Here is a 22722-nt window from a genome sequence, read left to right as displayed (position 1 = left end):
CTCCCTCCATATCCTTTAAAGCAACTACAAGGCAATATTAGGAATGCCAAGAGATTGGCAGAACTAGTCATCCTGCCCTTTCAAACATTAGTCAACATCAAAGTCCGTGCTCCTGGAGACCAAGCAAGCTGCCCACGCTCATACCCACAGGGAGAATCAGAATTCCAAAACAGTCCTCCTCTGAAGACAGAAGTGACTCTATTCTAGCACAGCAGTCGGGGAACATCTCAAGACGGCAGTAAACAAGGTAGATAGAGCATGACTATTTGATTCCACATTAAGACAATCTAAACAGCGCTACAGAAATGCAGGAAAGGCTGCTGCATTCGGCTATGTTTCTGGGAGCTCAGGAATCGCTCCTAATACCAGACATCAGCCCTTAAGCCGGGGGAGCCAGTCTGTATTTCTGTGTTCTCCCTGAGTTGGCTACCCCACAGCCTTCTCTTTCTCAGCCCTGGCAGCCAGTGATACATAGCAGGCACCATGAGGCATGCGCACATTTTTAGCCCCACTCACTCTCCTGTTGAAGCTCCAGAAAGCTCCAAAGTCCTCAGGACAGGCACAAAAGCTGGCTGAATTCTCACTTCCGTAGGAAAGCAATAGAGGGTGGCACAGCAGGGTTCCTTTAAGAGACAGCTGCGTCCATCTCACTCACCACTCTTCATGTGGAAACTGCAAATTGCATTTGCAAATATTTTCTTTAAAATAAAATCTGAGTTTCCCGCAGGTGCCCTGTGCCTGGGTAAAACAAATAGCCGACATATCAACCATGGGAGCATCACCCTACACCCTTTCCAGAGGGAGTGGTCCCACCCTGCCGACCCCATCACACAGGGAAAACACGCAGGGAAGGGGACATTGATGTGAGATACATCAGTTTCCTGTGGCACAATCTGCTCATAGCCTCTTGATTCTCCTGAATCTGGTCCAAAGACCCTCGGATTATTTAAGAGAGAGTAAATAAATCTGTAAACTCCTCATTTCTCCCTCTTAGCAACCTAGTTTTCTTTCTTCTGGACCAAGGTTGGTTTTCCTGAGAAATCCTGAAAATAGACCTAACCCACCTGGGGATAAAAAGGAATTAAATAGGAGACACCCACCACCCAGAAACTTGAGTCAGAGGGTGTGTGCCTCATTTACTGCCTCTGTAAAATGGGAACACTCAAATGTTTCCTCTTCTGGGTTATTGATGAACCATAAATCAGGTAGTAAAACTAAAGAGATGCCCAGCACCCGGTTAGCGCACAGCAAATGCAGAGACGGACGAATGTAGACCCATTCCAGACACATGACATTTCAGCCTGCAAACCGGGAGGCAAATACTTCAAAGCTTCTTTTGTAAATGCTCAATTGGATGGGAAAACCCAGGATCCAACACTTGAACCCACAGATCATTTTCACTGATGCCGGAGATGGGAAAACTGATTCTGCATCTCCTGGAGTGATGCCTTAAGAAGTACACGCCCCCGCCCACCGCGTGTTTCTACCAAAGGCTCCGACCTGAGTCCAGAGGGCAGTTTGCAAATGCGGAATGAAGCGGACAGAGGGTGTGAGCAGCAACACAGAGACCAGGAAGTGCGACAGGTGAACTGCTCTGCTTCTTAACAAAAGACTACAAGTGAAGGAGGAAGGAGAGAGACCATCTTAGACTAAAAGAAAAGGGGGTGTCACATCCACCAAAGACAATGCTTTGCTCCTGCTTGGGGTTGGGGGGGGGGGATGTTCAAATTGATCTAATTTGAACAGTAACTGAATATCTGTGATAATAATTATTCCTATTTGTTTAGCTATTCTTTCCAGTGAGAGAGTCTAATTCCTGTATGTTGAGTCTCTGGCAATCTTAGTGATTGACTTCTCAGTGGAAACAGCCAAAAGTTTGTAACTCAAAACTAGGTCATCAGAGTCTCCAACTTCTATCCATGTATCTCTAACCCTCGCTCCTGGGACGCTGGGCCTGAGAACTGGGCAACTATGATTGGAGAAGAGGAAGATGTGGGCTTCTCTGAGATGGTAACATCCAACCGAGCATCAGAAGGGCAAGTGACCCAGAGATCTATGCTCACACATCCCCAGATGCCGCCACCCTATGTTGCTGATGGCAGTCACACTGAACTGTAAATAAAGTCAGTCAGGCCTCAGAACCATGAGGGATAACCGTAAGCTGGTGTCCAAGCAACAAGGTTGGACGGTGATCCATTATGCAGCATTATACTTAGAAAACTGGATCCGATGTAGATACAGAGTTAGACCTTAGTAGGAAAAAGAAACAGTTTCTATTTGAGATCTTCAAATCCATCCAGCTAATAGTTAAAATAAGCTTAGCCACGAGTGATTTTGTTTAAATGAGGATAGGCATCAGGAGGAAATAATACGCCTCTCCTCTCCTCTTGGATATTTTTAAAATGGTTTCTAGTGGGATGTTCTTTGTTAGAGCCCTAGATTTAGTAGGACACAGTCTGAAGTACACAGGAAACAGAAATATTAGTGGCTGTCAGATGATTCTACCTGGGATTAGGAACCACAGATGTTAATTAAGTGACCAGTCTTTGGCATTCATAATTACCTGTCCATGTGTGGATGGCCACCTCTGAGAAGGCAGCAGAGAAAAAAAAAAGAGCCTAAAGAAAGCATCAATCTTCAAGCCCCGCTTCACCTCAAGCTGGAAGTCCTTGGCCACATTCTTCATCCTTTTTGGGCTTTGCTGGTTGATGTGAAAAGAGTCTTTCGTTCTGATGGAACTGCCGTTGCTTACAGTGTTAAAGGGACACTGGATACCATGAAGTACTATAAGCATGTGCATGTAACTGTTGTGAGCTGTAACATAAGAGGCATTGACTCCCGAGGCCCTTGCCTGATCCCTGGAGATGCTTACATATGCTTTCTGGTGCAAAAGAGGCAAAATTATTGTTCTAAAACACATATCACACCCAGGAAATCTGCAGAATGGAATTCACCTGGGAAGATGTTTCAGAAAGCCCACGGAAATTCAAGCCATATGGGGTGTGTAATGGTCACCTGCGATCATGGGGCATCTTGAGGAGGCTCATACCTCAGGACCTTCAGAAATGGGACTTCTCAAGAAAGTATATGATGGTCAGTCCAGTCCAGCAATGTGTCCTCCCTGGACCAGAAAGCTCTATGTGCTCACAATGAGAGATCAACCCCAAGTGCTTCTCACTGAGGGTAACTCCACATCAGAGCCTGTTGACTGACCTGCTCAAAAATGTATTAATGATGGTCAGATAATTAATTGTTCTCACAAACAACATCAAATAGGCTAGCAAGCCATTAATTTCACTAATAAACTAAATTAATCTACTAACATGTGTTGTGATATCAAGAACTTTATTTCTAACTTTATGCACTGGTTTTAGGAAAGGAAGGAAAAAAACTGTGACACAAATTCTATTAACCTGCTTCCCCCTGTACATCTGCGTGTACACGTGTATATATGAGTGTATACATGTATGCCCATGTATGTGCATGTGGAGGTCAATGCTAAATGTCTGTCTCAATAATTTCTCCTTAGAAAAGGTCTCTCATTGAACCTGAAACTCATGGATTGACTAGTCTGGCTGGCTGTCAAGCTCCAGGGATCCTCCCACTTCGATCTTCCCAGCAACATTTCCCACCCAACATTTTTTGTGGATGCTGGGGATCTTAGCTCAGGTCTTTATACTTGTCCGGCAAACACTTTAGCCAGCCCTCTAACCCCTGCCTTTCTATATTAATAATCTGTTATTGGGGGACAAGGCACTTAGCCAATTGTATTTAAGAAGTCAGTGTAAATTCATACATTTGCTAACGGCTGATAATTTTCTAATAAAACATAACAATGTGTTAGGTAACATCAAAGAGTAGAACGAACATTGTCAGTGTCAGACATCGCTTTCCTGGGCTCCACCAGGCTATCTCTAGTATGCAGCTATTTTTCTGTGGCATTAATTGAACTGCCTTTGTCCTACTCATTGTCCAAAGAGTAGCACAGACCCCAGGACACCTGATTTTAATGGCATTACGCTTGTCAGCTGATTTGTTGTGCATATATGTGGGAAACGTGGGGTTAAGCAACCTTAATGAGATTTTTGCATTTGGTGACAGTTGTTTTTAATGACAAGTCTCCTCAGAAACATTACTGTGTATGTTGCAAATCTCTAAAAGGTACCCAGACATGTTTTATTCAAGAGATATTTCTCTGGATTCTTGTTTCTGAGAACACCCAGGGGAAAGCAGAGACAGTAACTAACACTCCAGCTACTTCTGTTCAAGAATTGTTTTACAAACTAACCCTGCGGTGCACGCCTGTTATCCCAGCACTTGGGAGGTAAAAACAAGTCTATCAGGAGTTCAAAGTTATCGCTGCCAAGTAGTAAGTTCTAGGCCAACCTGGACTAGGTGAGATCCTGTCTCAAAGCAAACAAACCAGCAAAGCTAACCCATCATATCCACTCAACAATAGTGAGTTAAGTTGAACAGATATTATATTTAGTGAGCTGTTTTCACTACTTGAAACTTTATTATAAATACCTTGAAAAAAATGCAGTGAAATTAACCAGACCAAAGTTCTACGTAGTAAGAATAGCCAACACGAAACTATAACACTTCATGTTGAACTTTACATTTATTTAAAATTTACTTATTTTATATATATGAGTAGACTGTCGCTGTCTTCAGACACACCAGAGGAGGGCATCAGATCCCATTACAAATGGTCATGAGCCACCCTGTAGTTGCTGGGAATTGAACTCAGGACCTCTGGAAGAGTGGTCAGTGCTCTTAACCGCTGAGCCATCTCACCAGCCCAAAGTTTACATTTCTCAGTATTAATGTGTACTTGAGACAGGGTCTCATTATATACTCTTGGCTGGTTGCCTCAGTGTTAGGACTAAAAGTGTGAACCACTTGGGCCTTTCTTCTCCTTAAACTTCTTTGGGTCTGTGGGTTGTATCATGGGTATTCTGTACTTTTTGGACAAAATCCACTTATCAGTGAGTACATGCAGCATATCCTTTTGGGTCTGGGTTAGCTCACTCAGGCTAAAAGGGCTGGTCAGAGGCCCCTGGCACATATGTAGCAGAGGACTGCCTTGTCTGGCCTCAGTAGGAGAGTATGTGACTGTAAAGACTCGATGCCCCAGGGAAGGGGATGTGGGAGAGGGAACATTGGACAGGGAAGGGGGTTTGGGGAAAAGGGGAGCACCCTCTCAGAGGCAAAGGGGGGGAGGGGGTGAAGAACTCTTGGGAAAGGGGCAGCATTTAGAATGTAAATAAATAAAACAATATTTAAAAACTAACTACATTGACAAAAAAAATGGGTGAACCACTGCTCTTGGTTCCAGTATATTTTATGCACCCTTTAAAAGAAGTAATGCAGAGCAGAGTTCAGAGCAGAGAAACGATTGATCTTGCATCGTCCTTCACGACCCCAGTGATCACTAGCTCCATTCAGTCCTTCCTTACCACCCTTGTTATCCTTATAACATGTACACATCTCCAGCAGAACATTTAGATAGCCTTTGTATTTAATTTTTAGATTATTTTATGATTTTTTGTGTATGAATGAATGTTTGCCTGCATAAATGTATGTGCACCTCACGCATACCTGGGGTCTGAAGAGGTCAAATGAGGGTATCGATTTCCCTTGAAATTGGAATTACAGATGGTTATAAGCAGACAAGTGGGTGCTGGGCAAACAGACCCAGGTCCTCTGAAAAATCAAAAGGTGTTCTAAACTGCTGAGCCATCTCCCTAGGTTGTTTGTTTGGTTTTGGTTTGGTTTTTCAAGACAGGGTTACTCTGTGTAACCCTGGCCGCCCCAGAACTTGCTCTGTAGACTAGGCTGACCTCAGACTCACAGGGATCTTCCGGGTCTCTGACTCACAAGTGCTGGGACTAAAGGCATGTGCCACTGAGAAGACGACGCAGAGATTTACCATATCTCCCTGTCCCCACATAAGCATGGCTGCCCCACCAGAGTGAGTGGAGCCTGTGTTCTGGAGGTCTCTCATTGGTGCTGCAGTGATGTGAGAGACACACACAGAGCAGTTTCTCTGGCTTAAGTCACCTGTGCTCCATGTCACCCCTCCTCCACCCCATGGCCTGGTACCCACTGACCATGTCTCTACCTTCATGTTGGACATTGTCTAAGATGTCAGGAAGTTGATATCATACAATAAGTAGGTTTGTCACACAGGCTTACACCCCTGGCTACTGTACTTTAGGGTTTCCACCAGGGTTTTTCATGGCTTAATAGTTGGTTTCTTTTGAGCACGAGGTAACATTCCATTGTGTGGTGATATTATAGTTAGTTTCTCTATTTACTTATTATAGGACATTTATTGCAGTTGCCTCCAAACTTGGGAAATTATGAATAAAAGCATCACAACTACCCACATGTAGATTTGGGGACAGATAATAAGTTTTCATCCTTGGGTAGCGTGTGACTGCTGAACCAGATGGTTGTGGGGTTGCAGGGGAAGTAATTTTATGAGAAATTGTCAGGCTCTCCTCCAAATGGGCTGTTCCATTTACACTCTTGTCAGGCAGGAAATGAAAGTCCACCCTGTCAATGAACTGGATTACTCCATAGCCTGGCATGGAACTCTGGGATAATGGAAGGGGTTTAGGGGGTGGTTGGGGCGTTCTTTGCTTGTTTTCAAGACAGATTCTCAGTGCACAGCTTGGGCTGACCTAGAACTCACTATGTAGACTGATATAACCTCAAATTTATGACAATCCCCCTGCTTCTGCCTTCTGTGTGCCTCCATACCTTGCTTATCTAATTTTTTCAATAAATAACTAGAATCTAGCCTCCAGAGGAAGTGCCCAGAACTGTGGTTTTCTCAGAACTGTTACTGTGTTTCTTGCATTTCACTAGGTTAGGGAGTCAGAAGCTGTAGCCCAGAGGACATCCATGATGTCCTACAACCTAGAGCCAAGAATGACTTATGCATCTTTTTCTTGTGTAGGGGGGGAGCATACACGTATATGTGTATGTGTTCACGTATGAAGGTACATGTGTGTATTATGTGCACATTTGAGTGTGTGTGTGTGTGTGAGAGAGAGAGAGAGAGAAGGGGGGGTGAGGGACACAGAGAGAGAGAGACAGAGACAGAGAGACAGAGACAGAGACAGAGAGACAGAGTAGAGGGAGAGAGAGAGGGGAGCAAGAGAGGGGGGGAGAGAGAGAGAGAGAGAGAGAGACAGACAGACAGACAGACAGACAGACAGACAGACATGTGAAACCCAGAGGGCAACCTCTGATGTCATTATCATTAACCTTTGAGACTGGAATCTCTTTAGCCTAGAGCCACCAGTTGGGCCAAATCGTCCATCCAGTGAAACCCAGGAGCCTCCTGTCAGCCTCCTCAACACTGAAAGTACGGGCCTATGCCATCATTCTTGGCATTTCTAGGTGTGCTCTGGCAACCAAACCCAAGTCCTTGTGATTATGAGACAAGCACATTACCAAGCCATCTCCCCAGTCCCACATATACCTGTTGGAAAACAAGGTAAAAGAGTAGACTTATTAACATGTGAGAATTACAGGAATTCAAATGTCAGTGTCCACAAATAAAGTTTTACTGACAATACAGTCACGCCCACCACTTACTCACTGTCTGTAGCTGTTTTTGTACCAAGCAGCTAAGTTACAAGCACTTGCCAAATAAGTAGTGTAGCCTGCAAGGTCTATAGGAGCGTTTGCTGGGCATGCCCCAAATGCAATGAGAAGCATCACACCTGTGAGACAAAGGCAGGCTTTGTAACCATCCTCCAGGGTACACAGGCAAGCTGATTGGGAAGCACTTTTACTTCATGGTATCCGTCCCTGGAGCCCATCTTTCCAACACATCTTTGAATTGTCTAGGCAGGATGCTACAAGTAGAAAGTATTGAATTTTGGCTCTGCCAGCGGGACCTAGTGCCTTCTCTAAGATTTAGCCGCTGTTTCCCCTTCGAGGGAGCTAAACAGTATACTGTCTGGCTCCCCCCCTCCCCTTTGCCTTAAGGTTTATTTACACTCAGCAGGAGGAAAGGTAAGGAGATAAAAGCAAAGCAGAAGGAATAAAGGAAGACAAGACTCCAGCAAAACTCAGAGCAAGCAAGATTAGAGGAGCAAGCCCTGGGGAAGAAAGTGTACAAGTTAGCAAGGCAGCGAAGGAAAGGGAGATTACTCCAGCAACAAGGTAGCCAGTAGCCAAGTGGAGGGTGGGGAGATGGAATGGCCACAGGCAAAGATACTGCAAAGGCTTAAATATCCCAAGGTTACTCGCTGAAATTGTTGATTTCATTCTGGCTATTAAGTAAGTCCTCCAACTAGCTAAGACCCTTGCTAGTGGTCAGAAAGGATAGGAACCATGGGGATGGAGGTGTTTAAGAGAAAGGATGCTACCCTGAGTCCCTTAAGGGGATCCCTGTCACTGAAGATCATTGAAAAAGATCCAGGGGATCTTAGGAGCAATAATGAGTGAATACCCACTGCAACAACAGCTCAAGCTTTCATCCTTGGGTTTGGTTTTTTTTTTTTTTGTTTTGTTTTGTTTTGTTTTTTTGTTTTTTGTTTTTTTGTTTTTTTGTTTTTTTGGTTCTTTTTTCGGAGCTGGGGACCGAACCCAGGGCCTTGCGCTTCCTAGGCAAGCGCTCTACCACTGAGCTAAATCCCCAACCCCCATCCTTGTTTTTCTTGTGCGTGCGAGCGTGCGTGCGTGCGTGCAAACGTGCTGTGTGCGAGTGTGTGTGCGTGCGAGCGTGCGTGCATGCAAGCAAACGTGCTGCGTGCGAGCGTGTGTGCGTGAGAGAATGCGTGCGAGTGTGCGTGCGTGAGAACGTACGTGCGTGCGAGCGTGCGTGCGTGCATGCGTGTATGTGCGTATGTGTGCATTTGTAGGCAAGAACTAGGATGGATGAGTAGATCTAAGTGTTCCATAGCACACGTATGGAGCTCAACTTTCAACTTTCTGTACCAGGTTCCCGTTTTCCAAACCATTTGGTTTCTGGGATGAAACTTGGGTTATCAGACCCGGAGACAAGCTCCCTGACCCACTGAGCCATCCGGGCCGCCCATTTTAGGTCCTTGTAAACACCCCAGGGGCCAGGCATATTTTTCAGTGGAAAAGATTTAGAAAAGATAAATGACCATGCTAGCAAGAAGCAAGGGAGGAAGCAGAGCTGGGATCTGAACCTATGGTGGCCCATCTCAAAGTCCATACTTGGAGGCAAAGGATGCCATCACCCTGTTAGCATTAGTTATGATAAGGCACTAAGTTAATCCACCAAGATCTGAGTAAAGTCAAACTAGTGCTCTTCTGGGTGTGATTCTTAGAGTAGATACAGATATAGATAGATAGATAGATAGATAGATAGATAGATAGATAGATAGATAGATAGATAGATAGATAGATAGATAGATAGATAGATTCATTCCTCAAGTATTTGCATCTTACAAAATGCTTTGCTCTCGCTTAGCTCATGCTGCTCAGAGTCTAGGAGGGAAAACAATACAGTGCTGGGCGCTCAGCTAATGTCTTGTCTCCCACTCTCTCTTCTTCCAGGATAGTGGAAGTTTAAAGCCATGTGTCTAGTCACCTTAGAGAGATGGGAACAAGATGAGGGGTAATTATACTCACTGCCCCTCAGAGCTCACCTGGGACAGCTCAGCTTATGCATTTGTCACAAGCTCAGCTTATTCCTTTGTCCCTTCTCCATCTCAAGGGTCCTGATTTGCATGAGTAAGCACATATTCATCCTAGGTGGATGGTCCTCAACCTTGATTGTATAATAAAATAACCTGGGGTATTGTTTTTTAAAATGCTGACTCTGAGCTGGGCAGTGGTGATCACGCCTTTAATCCTGACACTTGGGAAGCAGAGGCAGGCAGATCTCTATATGTTTGAGACCAGCCTGGTCTACAGAGTAAGCTCCAGGACAGCTAAGGCTACACAGAGAAACCCTGTCTCAAAAATAAATAGATGATAGATAGATAGATAGATAGATAGATAGATAGATAGATAGATAGATAGATAGATAGATAGATAGATAGATAGATCGATCTGACTCTGAACCCCAACCACACACATTCTTATTTAACTTATTTGCATTGAAGCTAAGGATAGATACTTTTAAAGCCCCCATGTATTTTGACCATGTTGTTGAGACCAGACACTGAGTCAGCACTAAACTAAAGTGGTTGGGTAGAATTTGTGAGGAAAATGTTTTTGAGGTTTTTTTTTTTTTGAACCATCTTTTATTGGGGGAGAGGTCATCAATCCTTCTTGCCCGCCGCCTTCCGCATGGCTGCCAGCACGTTGCTCAGCTCCTCCCTCTTTCTCTTGGCGCGGATGTGCGTGCCCACCCTCCTCTTGATAAACTTGAGTCCTTGCTTGTCCTTGGACACCTTGAGCAGTTCCATGGCGCGCCGCTCGTAGGTCTCGAAGCCGCATACCTTCCAGATCATATCTCGCACGAACTTGGTGTGATTGTGAGGCGCCCCCGGCGGCTGTGTCTCGGCTTGCTGACGTTTTTCGTCACTTTGTGGCCTTTGTTGAGGCCCACGGCCATGGGTAGCTCAGGGCCATGACTGCAGCTTTCCGATGGCGGCCGGACAGGAAGCTTGAGTTCTTATTATTAAGAAAATACACATGATGTTATGGCTGGACCTCATGCAGCCATGTTGGTCTATAGGGCTATCTTGAGTATGAAATATATAATATATATATATATTACATATTATACATACATGTATATGTATGGGTGGTGTGTGTGTGTGTGTGTGTGTGTGTGTGTGTGTGTGTGTGTGTGTGTCTCCAAAGGGCAAAAATAGTAAAAAATATTAAGAGCTGAGGTCACAATTTCCTAGGAACTCTGGGTTATCTTCAGACTATTACAAGAAAGAAAAATAAATCTTTTCATTCCCAGTCACCATCTCAAATGTCTGGGACCAACAGCCAAACTCAATTTTTAAGTAGCACGGTAGTCATCACTTTGTCACAAGTAACAAAAGTTGCCCAGGATTACGTGGTTTCTGAGTAGAAGAGGTCAACTGTTTCTGTCTTGTTTGACTCTGGTCTTGTGACCTTTCTGCTAGGAATGAGGCAGAGTGTATTTTAGGGACAGAGAAAAGGGTTCCCACTTGCAGAAGTAAGACTCCCCAGACAGCTCCACTGGCCTTCCCAGCAGCTTCCCAGCATCCCATTCACACGTGCTGCCAGGGCACTGAGCAAGGAGAAGGCCGAGGAAGAGACTGCTCTTTCAAACACAGTTACAAGGCTGTGCTTCACAATACTAAGGCCTTAGCGTTTGCTTTACAGTGTGGTTATGTGTCCAACAAATATTGATGTAAAATAATCTTAAAGATTATTGCTTAAAGAGTAGTTTTTGAGAACGTGCAGTAGGGTTAAGACCTGAGATAAGAGAGAGACTAAGGCTGAACTGAGAGAAGGATTCAGATTCCTACCCACAGGGGAAAAAAATAAAATCTGAAATGGAGCCTAAGTCACAAAGCAATGTAGCTCCAGTAGATGTTTCAGGTCACTGGCAAATGGATGTGGTTAAGCAAGAGAGACCCAGTCACTTTTGACTTCAGGAACCAAGCAAGGCTTCCTGGAAGAGGTAGCATTTGTGCTTTGAGATCTTAAAAGGGAGAAGAGCAAGCCTTGTCCCAGCTCAGAGACAATCATGAGCAGAGTGTAGGAAGGAGCCCAGATGGACTGAACTATGATCAGTCCATTAGAGAAATGGGGCAGAGAGGGTTGTAGCTCAGAGGCAGAGCCCTTGCCTAGCATACTCAAGGTACTGGTTTAGACTCTTAACACTGAAAAAGAGGGTAGCCAGGGCCAGGAGGTACTTTGGGGTCAAATTACTGAGAGTCTTGAAGGGACTAAGCCAGTGACCTTGCCAAGCCTGTGCAAGATGCCTTGGCCATGGCAGGGAGGCAATGGGACCATATGGGGCCACTGCCACCATCCAGGCAAAAGGTGATATGAGTAAGAATTAGGGAAGAGGTGGTGCCTAGAGGCAAGGGCAAGATGCCAAACACTCAGAGCTTGCTGGATAGACTTGGCAAGAGTTGAGAGGTAACAGTGCAGCAAACAATGAACCAGATGAGTAAAAACCTAGTCTGTGGAGAGCAGTGGCTCCCGTTAGAAGCTTCCAGAATGTGAATGTCCAGCATTTGGTAGACAGTAGTACACTCAAGAGAACTGGGGTTTCAGAGTTAACATTCAGTTACAGATGAAGCCACTCGAATGGGGAAAGAGTCACAAGACAAGAAATTTGAAGACAAGAAGTGAAGAAGTGTTGGTAACTGCTGGGTAATGAGGAAATGGAGGAGGAAAGGTCACAAAATCAGGAAGGAAATTGAGGAAATACTATCTTAGAGAAGAAGAGCAAGAGAGGGAGCCACGACTGGAGTCCTACTTGGAGGGTTAATGACTTCACTGGTTTGCCTTTTTGAACTGGACTTTCTTCCCAACCATAGCCTTCCCCTGCTCCTGAAGGGCTCGCAGAAGTCTCCCTTTCCAGAGAATTCCAGAGGCACAAAGGCCACTGCCACCAGGCAGATTCTGTGACTACCACTGGTGAGGCCGAAAGAGTTGTTCGGTGACCAGCTTCTGCCTCCCAACTAACTTCCCTAGTCACCTGCCTGGGTCACTCGTGGGTCAAGGCCAACTGCTCAAAGATACATAGCAAAGACATTTCATTGCCATGTTTTCCCACTACAGCTCAAGTCTGGAAACAACTCAATGGCCAAGAATAGGGGCTGGTTAAAAAAATTATGATATATTCATCCAGTAGGTAGGTCACTCTGCAGCCATTAAGAATTATGACATAGTAATAATTTACTGACACATAAAATGTGTACAATCTATTGCTTTTAAAAAGCAGATAACAAAACATGATCTCTCTTTAAAATCATATAAGCACTATATATATATAGTCTGCTCTTCTCTAACTGTTCATTTTTTTAGAATAAACATTTGTTATACCTAAAACATTTTATTTATTCTCACAATTTCACATATATACATATACACATACACGTACAGACTACTTTGATCATCTTCTCCCCCACTGTCCTCTCTTATCCGCTCTCTCTGGACTCCCTGTTCCTCCCAGCAAGCTCCTTCCTATTTTCGTGTCTTTTTTTGTTGTTAACATGGATATTTTTAAGTGAGATGGATTCTATATGTCTCTCATGTCGCCTCCAAATTACACTAATTATTTTGATTTTTTTAGGGATTCAGATCGCATCAAGCTTTTAAAATGAGGCTATTATTCATTATATATAAGTTTTGAATTTTTAAGAGCTAACATTCTCCATGGAGCCTCATTAACCACCCTTTAGCCTAAATCAGACATCCTGGACTCAAGCAGCCAAGGCTCTGGAAGGTTCTTAATCTCCGTGCCTGGTGTTATAATTCAGTGATACTGGCCACCCCAGTGAGCTCAAGATGGAGACTAGGTTGATTAAAATAAAATAAGTCCCCATCCTTCCAACCTGGAAAGAGAAGCACATCTCGGAAGCTATTCCAGCCTTCCATACATCAGAGCAGACGGAGTTGTTTGTTTCAACACAGCAGAATATCCCAGCTCTCTGATAGTTATCTGTGGATTGAACAAATGCGTGCTGTGTCTGACTGTGAACAAGTCAGACTCTACAACATCCCAGGGGCTACAATGAGAAGCAGTATTGACTGTCTCTACCTTCATGGCCCATCACCTAAACAATGAGACACCCGGGTCACAACCCAACAGGTCTAGTTCTCTTTAGAGCTCTGAAGCCGTTAGAGCCCAAGCCACGTGCTGACTCACCACCACAGCCATGTCCTCAAATGCCAAATAATAGTAGCCATTTCACAGACTCCGGATAAACACTAAATGCTTACACAATACTGTCTGGCACATAGTAGGATCTCAACAAACACAGCCATTACTGTTCCTGCTCTGACTCCCATGGTTTGTACGGTTACTAATCAAAACTCTTAACCAGTTTTTCCTAGTGTTACTGGATAGAAAATTCCATTTAACCAGACACTTTTCAGTGTTGACCAATTAGGCCAAATCTACTGATTCCTTGCCCAAATTGCTAAAACTGGTAATTCTTGTATTTTGAGAGCAAATTCTTTTTCCTATTTTTAATGTTTGATACTCTTACTAGAATCTTCTTTGAGGCACGAATAAGGCATCTAGGTTTCAAATATGTGTGTAAAGGGAAAAGCAGAAAGCATTCTCCTGGAAGGTAATATATTTTTCTCAGTGGTTAGAAACAGAGGGAACCACTGGAAGAAAACGTTGGCACACCAAGAGATGCTATGACATTTCCCAGCTTCCAGAACTCTGTCGTCTCTATGAAGAGAACATTTCCAGTACATAAACACCAAAGAAAAAGGTAGGGTCAGGAGACCATCTGTTGTCCAGCTGGAGCAAAGAATACAGCTCAGAACCCACTTCTCGTTTCAACTAACACCAATCCCAACAAATCCTCAACTCTCACAAGTGCTTACGTGTGCATGTGCACACCATGGCACAGATGGGAAACCTCACCATCCTAACCAAGTAATCTTCTTTGCTTGCAGCAAAGAAGTCTTCACACATCGAGCATGCAGCAGGATCCAAAGAGCTCTACAATCCGGGGAGGTCAGAGACTTACAGGCTGGCCTTTTCCAACTTCAGCCCTGGAGTACTTCCTTAATGGCACAGCCGAACTATGTAACTGTGACCACACTTCCTTGTGGCTGCAGTGCCACCTAGTGGCCAGGTGAGCTAGGCGTGCACACGTTCTTCTCGGTCTGAAAAGGCAACTTCTTATCAGCTGACTCTTCAATTCTTCCCGAAGAGAAAGCAGAAGTGGCTGGTGCACATGACAGCCAGAATTAGGAATCATCAGGGTCCTAGCACATTCAAACTATTTCCTGATTATAATCACCCCCAAATCAACCAGAAGAGACAAAAGAGGAGAGAGAAGATCCTGCCAACTTTAGGTTTTCGTGTCCAAATGCATCCTCATGCAAGCTCACAACTGCGTGGTTACTTACAGCTAAATCCAGGCAACCCCGAGCCCTTTCAAATTTATATATATATAATTATTCTCAAGGAAAAAAGAAAGAAAGACCAAGTCTAAAGGTCCTAAAGACCTGTAATGAGATTCCTCTTTCCTCTTTTCCGTGATGTCAGTCGCTGGCATTTCTGATGGCATCAGACAATCACAACAGAACCAAAGCTTCACCCTGCAGAGAACGACTGTAAACATGCACACACCTTGTCGAGATGACAATTTAAATAATGTGGCTTGTTTGGGACTTAACCTGAGGGTACACAACCTAATTCAGTTCGTTTTTTAAAACCCAAATTATGCTGGTTAATAGCTTGCCGGGGCTCAGAACAGAATGTGCGCACCGCCGCTAAATATTCCATATTGAAAATAGTTTGTGATGGGATATGCTTTTTTTAATTAAAAGTTTAATGTACATTAACATTTTTAGATGAAAAACTGACAATCCGAGAACAGCTCTAAATTCTTCTTTGATTGTTTTTCCAGGGCACTGGAGGCATGGTGGAGCTACATAAATAGGCGAACACCGAGTTGTTTCAAAGATTCATTTCTGTCCTGCCACGTTCATTGCCTCCCTCCTAACCCTCTGGTGGTTTCCTCGCATAGAACCTGGTCGTGCACAGACTTCTGGCTGGGATGCCAAGTCAAGGCATCTGCCTTCATTTCTGACCCAAGCTTTCTAAAGAGATCAGGATATCGGTCCTCTCCAGAGACCCTCTGTGGACTCTATCGTGCCTACTGTCTGCATGCATGCACCATTGCTCCAACCCTCCTCCACCCATTACCATGTCCTCATACTAGCCTTCGCTGTTGCCAGGTATCCTGGGCTATTTAGATTCCTATAGAAAAACACCTTAGACTGGACAGCATACAGACACCAGGATCACATCTCGTAGTTCTGAGCCTAGAAAGTCAGTAATCACCATGCTAGAAGAATTAGGTGTCTGCTCAGACCTGCTTCCTCCTTCATAGATAGCACCATCTAGCCGTGTGCGTCTAGATGCACCAGGTGAATGGGGCAAGCCTCTTCCAGCCTATTTACCAGGGTCCTAATTTCACTCCCGAGGACAGAATGATGTCCAAATCCTCTCCTTCGGACTCTATCAGATTTGTAAATGTGGATTTCAACATATGAATACCTACTCCCCACCATGAGACACACATGTCAAGACTACAGCATCAGATCTAGCAATAAGAAAAATTAAACACTTTCAGATTTAAAAACAAGTGATTATTTTTTAGAAGAAGCATGTTCCAATGTAATATAATTAATATTGGGGATATATGTATACTAAAAAACGATTGTTGGTCTGTGTAATGGCTATTCCCAGTTGTCAACTTGACTATATCTGGAATGAACTACAATTCAGAATGGGAGGGCATATCAGTGATATAGATCTTGAGACTGGAAGGTACAGGCTTCTGACTTGGATATTGACATGGAGGTCTTGAAGCATAGTGGCCATGAAAAGCTTAGGCCTAGGCAAAGTAGAACATGCCTTTAATTTCAGGAGACTGAGGCAAACAGATATCCAAGTTCAAGGTCAGCCTGGGATGACAAAGCAAGTCCCAGATCCAGGCATGGTGGACACACATTTATTCTGGGCCACACCTTCTCCTGGAGACCTACATAAGGACATAGGAACAAGGAAGACGCACTGTTCTTCAACAGCTTGCACTTTCTTGCCAGCACCTCTGCTAGAACCTACTTCTACAGAAGCCCAGCTGAAACAGCTGGCCTCGTGGACTGAGCAACTACCAGATTCTTGGACTTTCCATCCACAGCTGCCCATTGTTGGGTTAGTTGGACTAGACGGTACGTTATCACAATAAATTCCTTCAATACAGAGACATCCCATAAGTTCTGCAACTCTAGAGAACCCTGACTAATGCAATTGGGAATTCTAGTTCAATGTATATTCTACTACTGATCCAAACCCCCAGGACCTTCTTTGCTGTTACATTATGACCCACTCACTCTTCAGAGAGCAAGCAGCACCCTGCTCCAGCCCTTCTCATCCAGGATGAGAGCTGCTTAACTGCATTCTTCTGAGATGTTAAGAAGACAATCATCCATTCTGAGTGAGTGACTTTAAATGATCTTACTATGAGAAAATGAAGAGGAAGAGGAGAACGAGGTGGAAGGTGTGGGGGAGGAGGAGAAGTGGGGGCATAACAGCTCATGACTGGGTCGCTTTGTCTTCACTGCTGTTAAACTCCATCTTAGCAACACACAATACACTTTTCTATAATGGCGACCTAAAGTCCCTTATAAAACAAAAGTGTGAAACAAAGCAAGGCAATAGGAAGGGGCGGAGAGAGCAACAGTGCAGACATCGCTCAGGTTAGGTAATGGCCAAGCAGGAGTGCCAAAAGAACAAAAGCAACGTCCTCAGGTAGCAGTTAGCAAACTGCTGTCCTGTCTTCAAAGCAGGCCCCACCCTCTGATTTTGCAAATAAAACTTTATTTGGGCCATATCCACAAACATTCTTTGTACTACCTCTGGCTGTGTTCATGCGGGGTAGAAGAGTTGCCGCAGAGAACATGGTGCACACAAAGCCCAATACTGTCTGAACTGTCTGGGCTCTTCCACAAATTAAAAGAGAGAGAGAAGAGAAAGAGAGAAAGAAGTTTACTGACCTTTCCCTAAAGCAGCATCATCCAGCCAGATAGTCAAGTTAACAGAGGGAATGTTGCGAGTCCCCACAATGAAGACTTTGGGGGCAGAGTAGCCATATGACACAATGGCGTGTAGAGCTCACTGGCTTCCCACTTCCTTCTATGAACACCCCTCCCATAACTCTTAAGCTTCTTCCTGAGCATCCCACCCTTTGTCCTCATGCTTGAAGATTCAGAATAAAATCCACTTCTTCTAGTAAGCTCGCCCTTATTAACTCTGGCTGACGCACGCCCTAACCTGCGTGACAGTAAAAAGGCATCTGCGTGCCTTCTATTTTGCTCCCCTTAAAAAGGAAAAAGGAAATCTTTTCTCATAGAAAACTATAGCTATGTAAGGCAAATTTGATTGTAATAACTTCCCATTTTTTAGTGTGGAGCGTGTTAAAGTTCACATAAATAGGTAACACAGTCGCTTCCGTGATCATGCACAAATTACTTCTGAAACAATGGGCAGGCTAGGGGGAGAATGCCTTAGTCAGTTACAAATGCCCAAGTAAGCATAATTGCACACCACTAGTTAAGCATCCTTGAGCATGATAGCTTTGGAATCCAACAAGTCAGCGATACTGTAGCTGCTTAAGCCGGTTCACTCAGATAAGGACACATAGGCAACCTAGGTTTAAAGGAAAATGAAACTATAGCCCTATTGCATGAGTGGAGACATTAAATAGTTCCAGAAACTCTCCCAAACCTTGGGAAACACCCTACCCTATTGAATCCCAGCTCCATGACACCTTATCAGCCTCCTTTAACTCCTGGACTCCTTACCACTCATCTGGAGCTGTCTACATAGTGGTAACGTCAGCACCTTCAGCTTGCCGTCACTACACATCTGGTGACAAGCCTCACACATCTGGCTGCCTCAAGACAAAGGCCCATGTTTACAGTGTGTATGACAAGGTCATGGGGAAGGTTGGCTGACGTCTCACTCCATTCATTTCTATCAAAATTGTTCCAAACGAAACCCAAAGAGAAGGTGAATATGCACTATTAATCTAGAAGGCAAAACAAAGCCGAGTAAATATTCCTCACTAATCAAGGAGCATCTATCTGTAATCAGCTTTGTTGACTGTCGAGGTAAAGTGGAAGGATTGGGTGGCATGGAAGGAGTCAATGCCCTCTTAACCGTTCCCTTTCCTATATGCTTTCTCTTCCTGTCAAGCTCTTAGTATCTACTGCTAAGAGATACTATTAATGCTTATTAATTCTACTGCTTCTTTCCCAGGAAATATGCCCGTAGTTTCGCATCTGTGTGAATAACACAGCCACTGGACACAGCCTTGGTTTTAATAGTCACTATTAAGTGACTCTAAAGGCATCATCCCAAATTGAACAGACTAGCATGTACAATAGGCCATAGAAAGGTAAAATCCTTCCCACTCTGCCAACTGGAGGACAGAGTGTCTGGGCAGGACACTCACCCAGCTCACACAGGGAAGTGCAAAATTGTGGCCTTGACGCTAGTTCTCCAGCTTTGTACAGTGACTCTTTCTAGAACTTCTTACAGAGCCCAGTGACATCTCTCTGTTTGCTCAAGAGCATAATATACTATCTGAGGCTCCCAGGCACGTGTGTAAAACTAGAAGTGTAGAGAATAAGTGAAAAGTTTAAGGAATTTTTTACTGTATTCATAAGAAAAATAGAAATCCTATTTTTAAAAAACACAATTTTGCTTTGTGAGTGATATTTCAGCCTTTCCAGATTAGAGATGGTTTGATCTGTGTTTGACAGTGTTTGGGAAGCCTCAACAGTATACGAAATAGGAAAGGATGGGGGGACTACTAGGGAAAACGCAATACTAGGCAAACCTCCTCAAGTAGCTAACTGGAAGAGAAGTGGAAGAAGGCCAACAGGCTCAGAATTAAGGTTACGTATCTACCCCAAATGCCACCATCCCAAGGGAGATGTGCTATAAAAAGCATAATTTGAGTATCATATCTCATCACTCAATATAGTTTTTCAACCCTCTCAAAATTACATTGAAAAATCTATATAATGTGTGCTTAGATTAATGAACTGTTTGAATCTGGATCAATAAGCGCTCGAGGCTTTGTGCCATTGACACCTTCTGGGAACATCTAGAGGAATGCTTCACGGAGGGCAGAACCAGCCAGCGTTTTGTAACTACAGGGGTTCTACTTAATAAACAAGCAATCTAATATATGACCTCTGCAGATTAATTTCCTGAGAGCAAGTAAATAATCTACATTCAAATTTTCCCTGATTATGCATATAATTACAGTATCACTTGCCAATTAACACATTGATTTAAGCCTTCTTGGGATTATGTATTTAAGAGTATAAAAGATCATTCTGCCATCCTCCAAACACTCAATGGCCCTCTAGCATGGCAGAGAATCACAAAAGATGCAACTTGCCACCCATCTGATTTCTCTTGTCAAAGAAAAACTGTGATAGCCATAGACCACGATTACTGTCTCAACCACTGGACCACAGTGACTCACGGTAGCAAAGGTTTGGAAGTGATATAATAACAAAGTCTTGGGCAGACTTCATTCTCTCCTAAAATATTTCCATAGAACTCTAGATTTATAAAACAGCTCCCCTAGCTTGGATTATTATTATTTTTTAATTTATTGCAGCAACTGGGGTATAATTTATCCAGCATTAGACAGTTACATAAATAGGCAAAGATATATGGCATAGATTCTCCTCTACTTTCGACAAGTATAATAATTAATGCTAGTTGCTCCTTATTCCTACATAAAATCTCCCATTAAAAATGTTAATATGCTCTCGCAAAAGTACACGTAGCTTTGGAAAAGAAAAGATACAGGGGGAATCACTGCCTGGAATGCATACATATGTAAAAGGAGTTAGAAATAATAAATCAACAAGGCAAACACAATGAGGCCTGCTGTCCAACAGTGAAAGCTGTCAGACTGAGGTTGCGTGATGAAGACCTTGACGCTCAACCGTTCGGCTGAATAAAACCACTCTCACCCCTGTGCTTTTCATGGAGAAAATTCCTATCTTGGATCAAGTGCCATTATGCCTCAGTCCTGGTCTCCCCTCCCCGTGTACTAATATCACTTTCTGAATAGATATTCAAATCTGCACAGAAAATAAAGGTTGACTAGAGCTAAACAAGATAAAATGAATTCTTACAGAAAAAAAAAGAAAAAGAAAAGATCCAGTGGTGTTTTTACTTAACAGTAAATATATGAAAAAGGAATTTCTTGCATGTTTGGAAACTAAAGGCCTCCTGATTCACGTGCCAGCCCTACCATAGTCTCAGGAGCATATGAATCATAATCATACAATCATCTACAATTGCAAGGCAAGGAATGCTCACGGTGGGCTAACTCCAGGCCCATCCTCGTTTCACCTCCTAGGAAGGTAAGAACTCCCAGTGACGTACTTCCTAGTTCTGCAGTATAGATCACTGACACTGGGATTCCCTTGAGCTTTGTTACTAATTATTCAAAATTAAAAAATAAAAAAAACCCACAGGTAAGAAAACCAGCAAATCTGACTCCTCGATCTTAGGTCCCCATTTAAAAGGGGCTGGAAAACACAGCTTCTCGGGGCTAGAAGTCTCGAGTGCCATTTAAATATTAAGGAAGCATTTCAAATCCTCCACAGTCTCCTTGACAGCACATGAACAAAGCACAAAGCGGCAGCTGTACCCAACTCCTCCCAGCACACCATGCCGAGAGTGACCAAGACTCCCAGCTACTGTAATCCAACCTCTGAAAGTCTGGGTGTCAGCAGCTACTCAATAAAAAGGAAAACTGAAAATAGGACCAAAATGGCTCCTAATAGCAATAATGTATAGTTCTGTGGTCATTACCGGCCAGATAATAACCGGTAGTGACCTTAAAACCCTGCATTACGGGTAAGTATGGCCTATCGAGCCCTGCAGATGTGGGGCTTCCAAACAGCCAATGCAATCCCGCTGTAAGTGCTCAAACCACACCACGTCTGGCTCACATGCATGGGTTTTTCCCCCGTACTGTTATCTCACCAGGCATCTTATAATGTTCCAAAAATATGTACCTTAGGGTAATAGAGATAGCCTGAAAAGATAAAGACCCAGACAATGCGGTCGAAAACATACACAGAAGGCAGGCTGCTCCCGGGCAAGCAGACACTGAGGGACATCTTGTCCTTTTTAAGCCTCAGATGCTCAGAAAGCTGCAACAGCCTTAGTTAATATGTTTCTCACCTTTGGGAAATGATGCATCAATATTCCCACCTTACAGGTCAAACCAGTAAACCATGCATGCACCAAACTGCCGGCTAGAAAGGAAGCAAGGTGATGTTACCAAGAATTAACTGTTTTGGGGGTACAATCTCAGAGTCTCAAGTGAAGGCATTTTTTTTTTACAAATGGGTAAGTATTTAAGAAAACGAGTTTGGTCAAACTGACCGGAGTAGGATGGGAAGGAGAGTTATGACACGCTGTCTACTGAATGCAAGACAGCATTGGCATCCATGAACCTGCAGGAGCTGTGGTAACCTTCACAAAGTCCTGACACAGATAGAATAGATGATCTCTAGGCCCCAATCCTGACAGAGAAGCTATTTACAGTAGACAGTTCACAGGGGAAGGAATCATTTCTTGTTGAGGATGAGGTCACTGGTAGGTTTCCATGCTGCATGCATGTATAGGCAGCAGTAACTAGACTTGGTGGGTTATCAAGAAAGAAAAAAAAGGAAAAAAGACATGAAATTGGCAGGAGTTATATTGGAAGGGTATGTGGGAAGCAGAAGGGAAAGAAGGTACATATGATTATATTTTATTTTTTGCATCTGTGAAATTCTCAAAATAAAGAAAAAAATAGAAAGATGTGAAATTATAAAGCAGGATTTGGTGGTTTGACTGAGATGCCCAATATATAAATGTTTGGTCTCCAGTTGGTGGCACTGTTTGGGAAGGCTTAGGAGGTGTGGCCTTGGAGGAGGTGTGTCACTGGAAACTGGTTTGAGAGTTTAGTGACTCGTGGTATTTTCAAGTGCACTCTTTCTAAT

The 22722-nt window shown here is 43.7% G+C and overlaps 1 protein-coding gene and 1 pseudogene across 1 annotated transcript in view; both read right to left on the bottom strand.

The window, feature by feature from the left end:
• Positions 1-22722, bottom strand: part of Ppargc1a (PPARG coactivator 1 alpha) — a 655952-nt gene that overhangs the window by 590488 nt on the left and 42742 nt on the right. The window lies entirely within an intron of this gene.
• Positions 10195-10607, bottom strand: LOC148001370 (large ribosomal subunit protein eL36 pseudogene; annotated as a pseudogene).

This window comes from Rattus norvegicus, chromosome 14 (genome assembly GCF_021556685.1).
Source record: "Rattus norvegicus strain SHRSP/BbbUtx chromosome 14, alternate assembly SHRSP_T2T, whole genome shotgun sequence".
NCBI lineage: Eukaryota > Metazoa > Chordata > Mammalia > Rodentia > Muridae > Rattus > Rattus norvegicus.
Note: the sequence above shows the minus strand (reverse complement) of the source record. Positions and strands in the feature narration are given on the sequence as shown.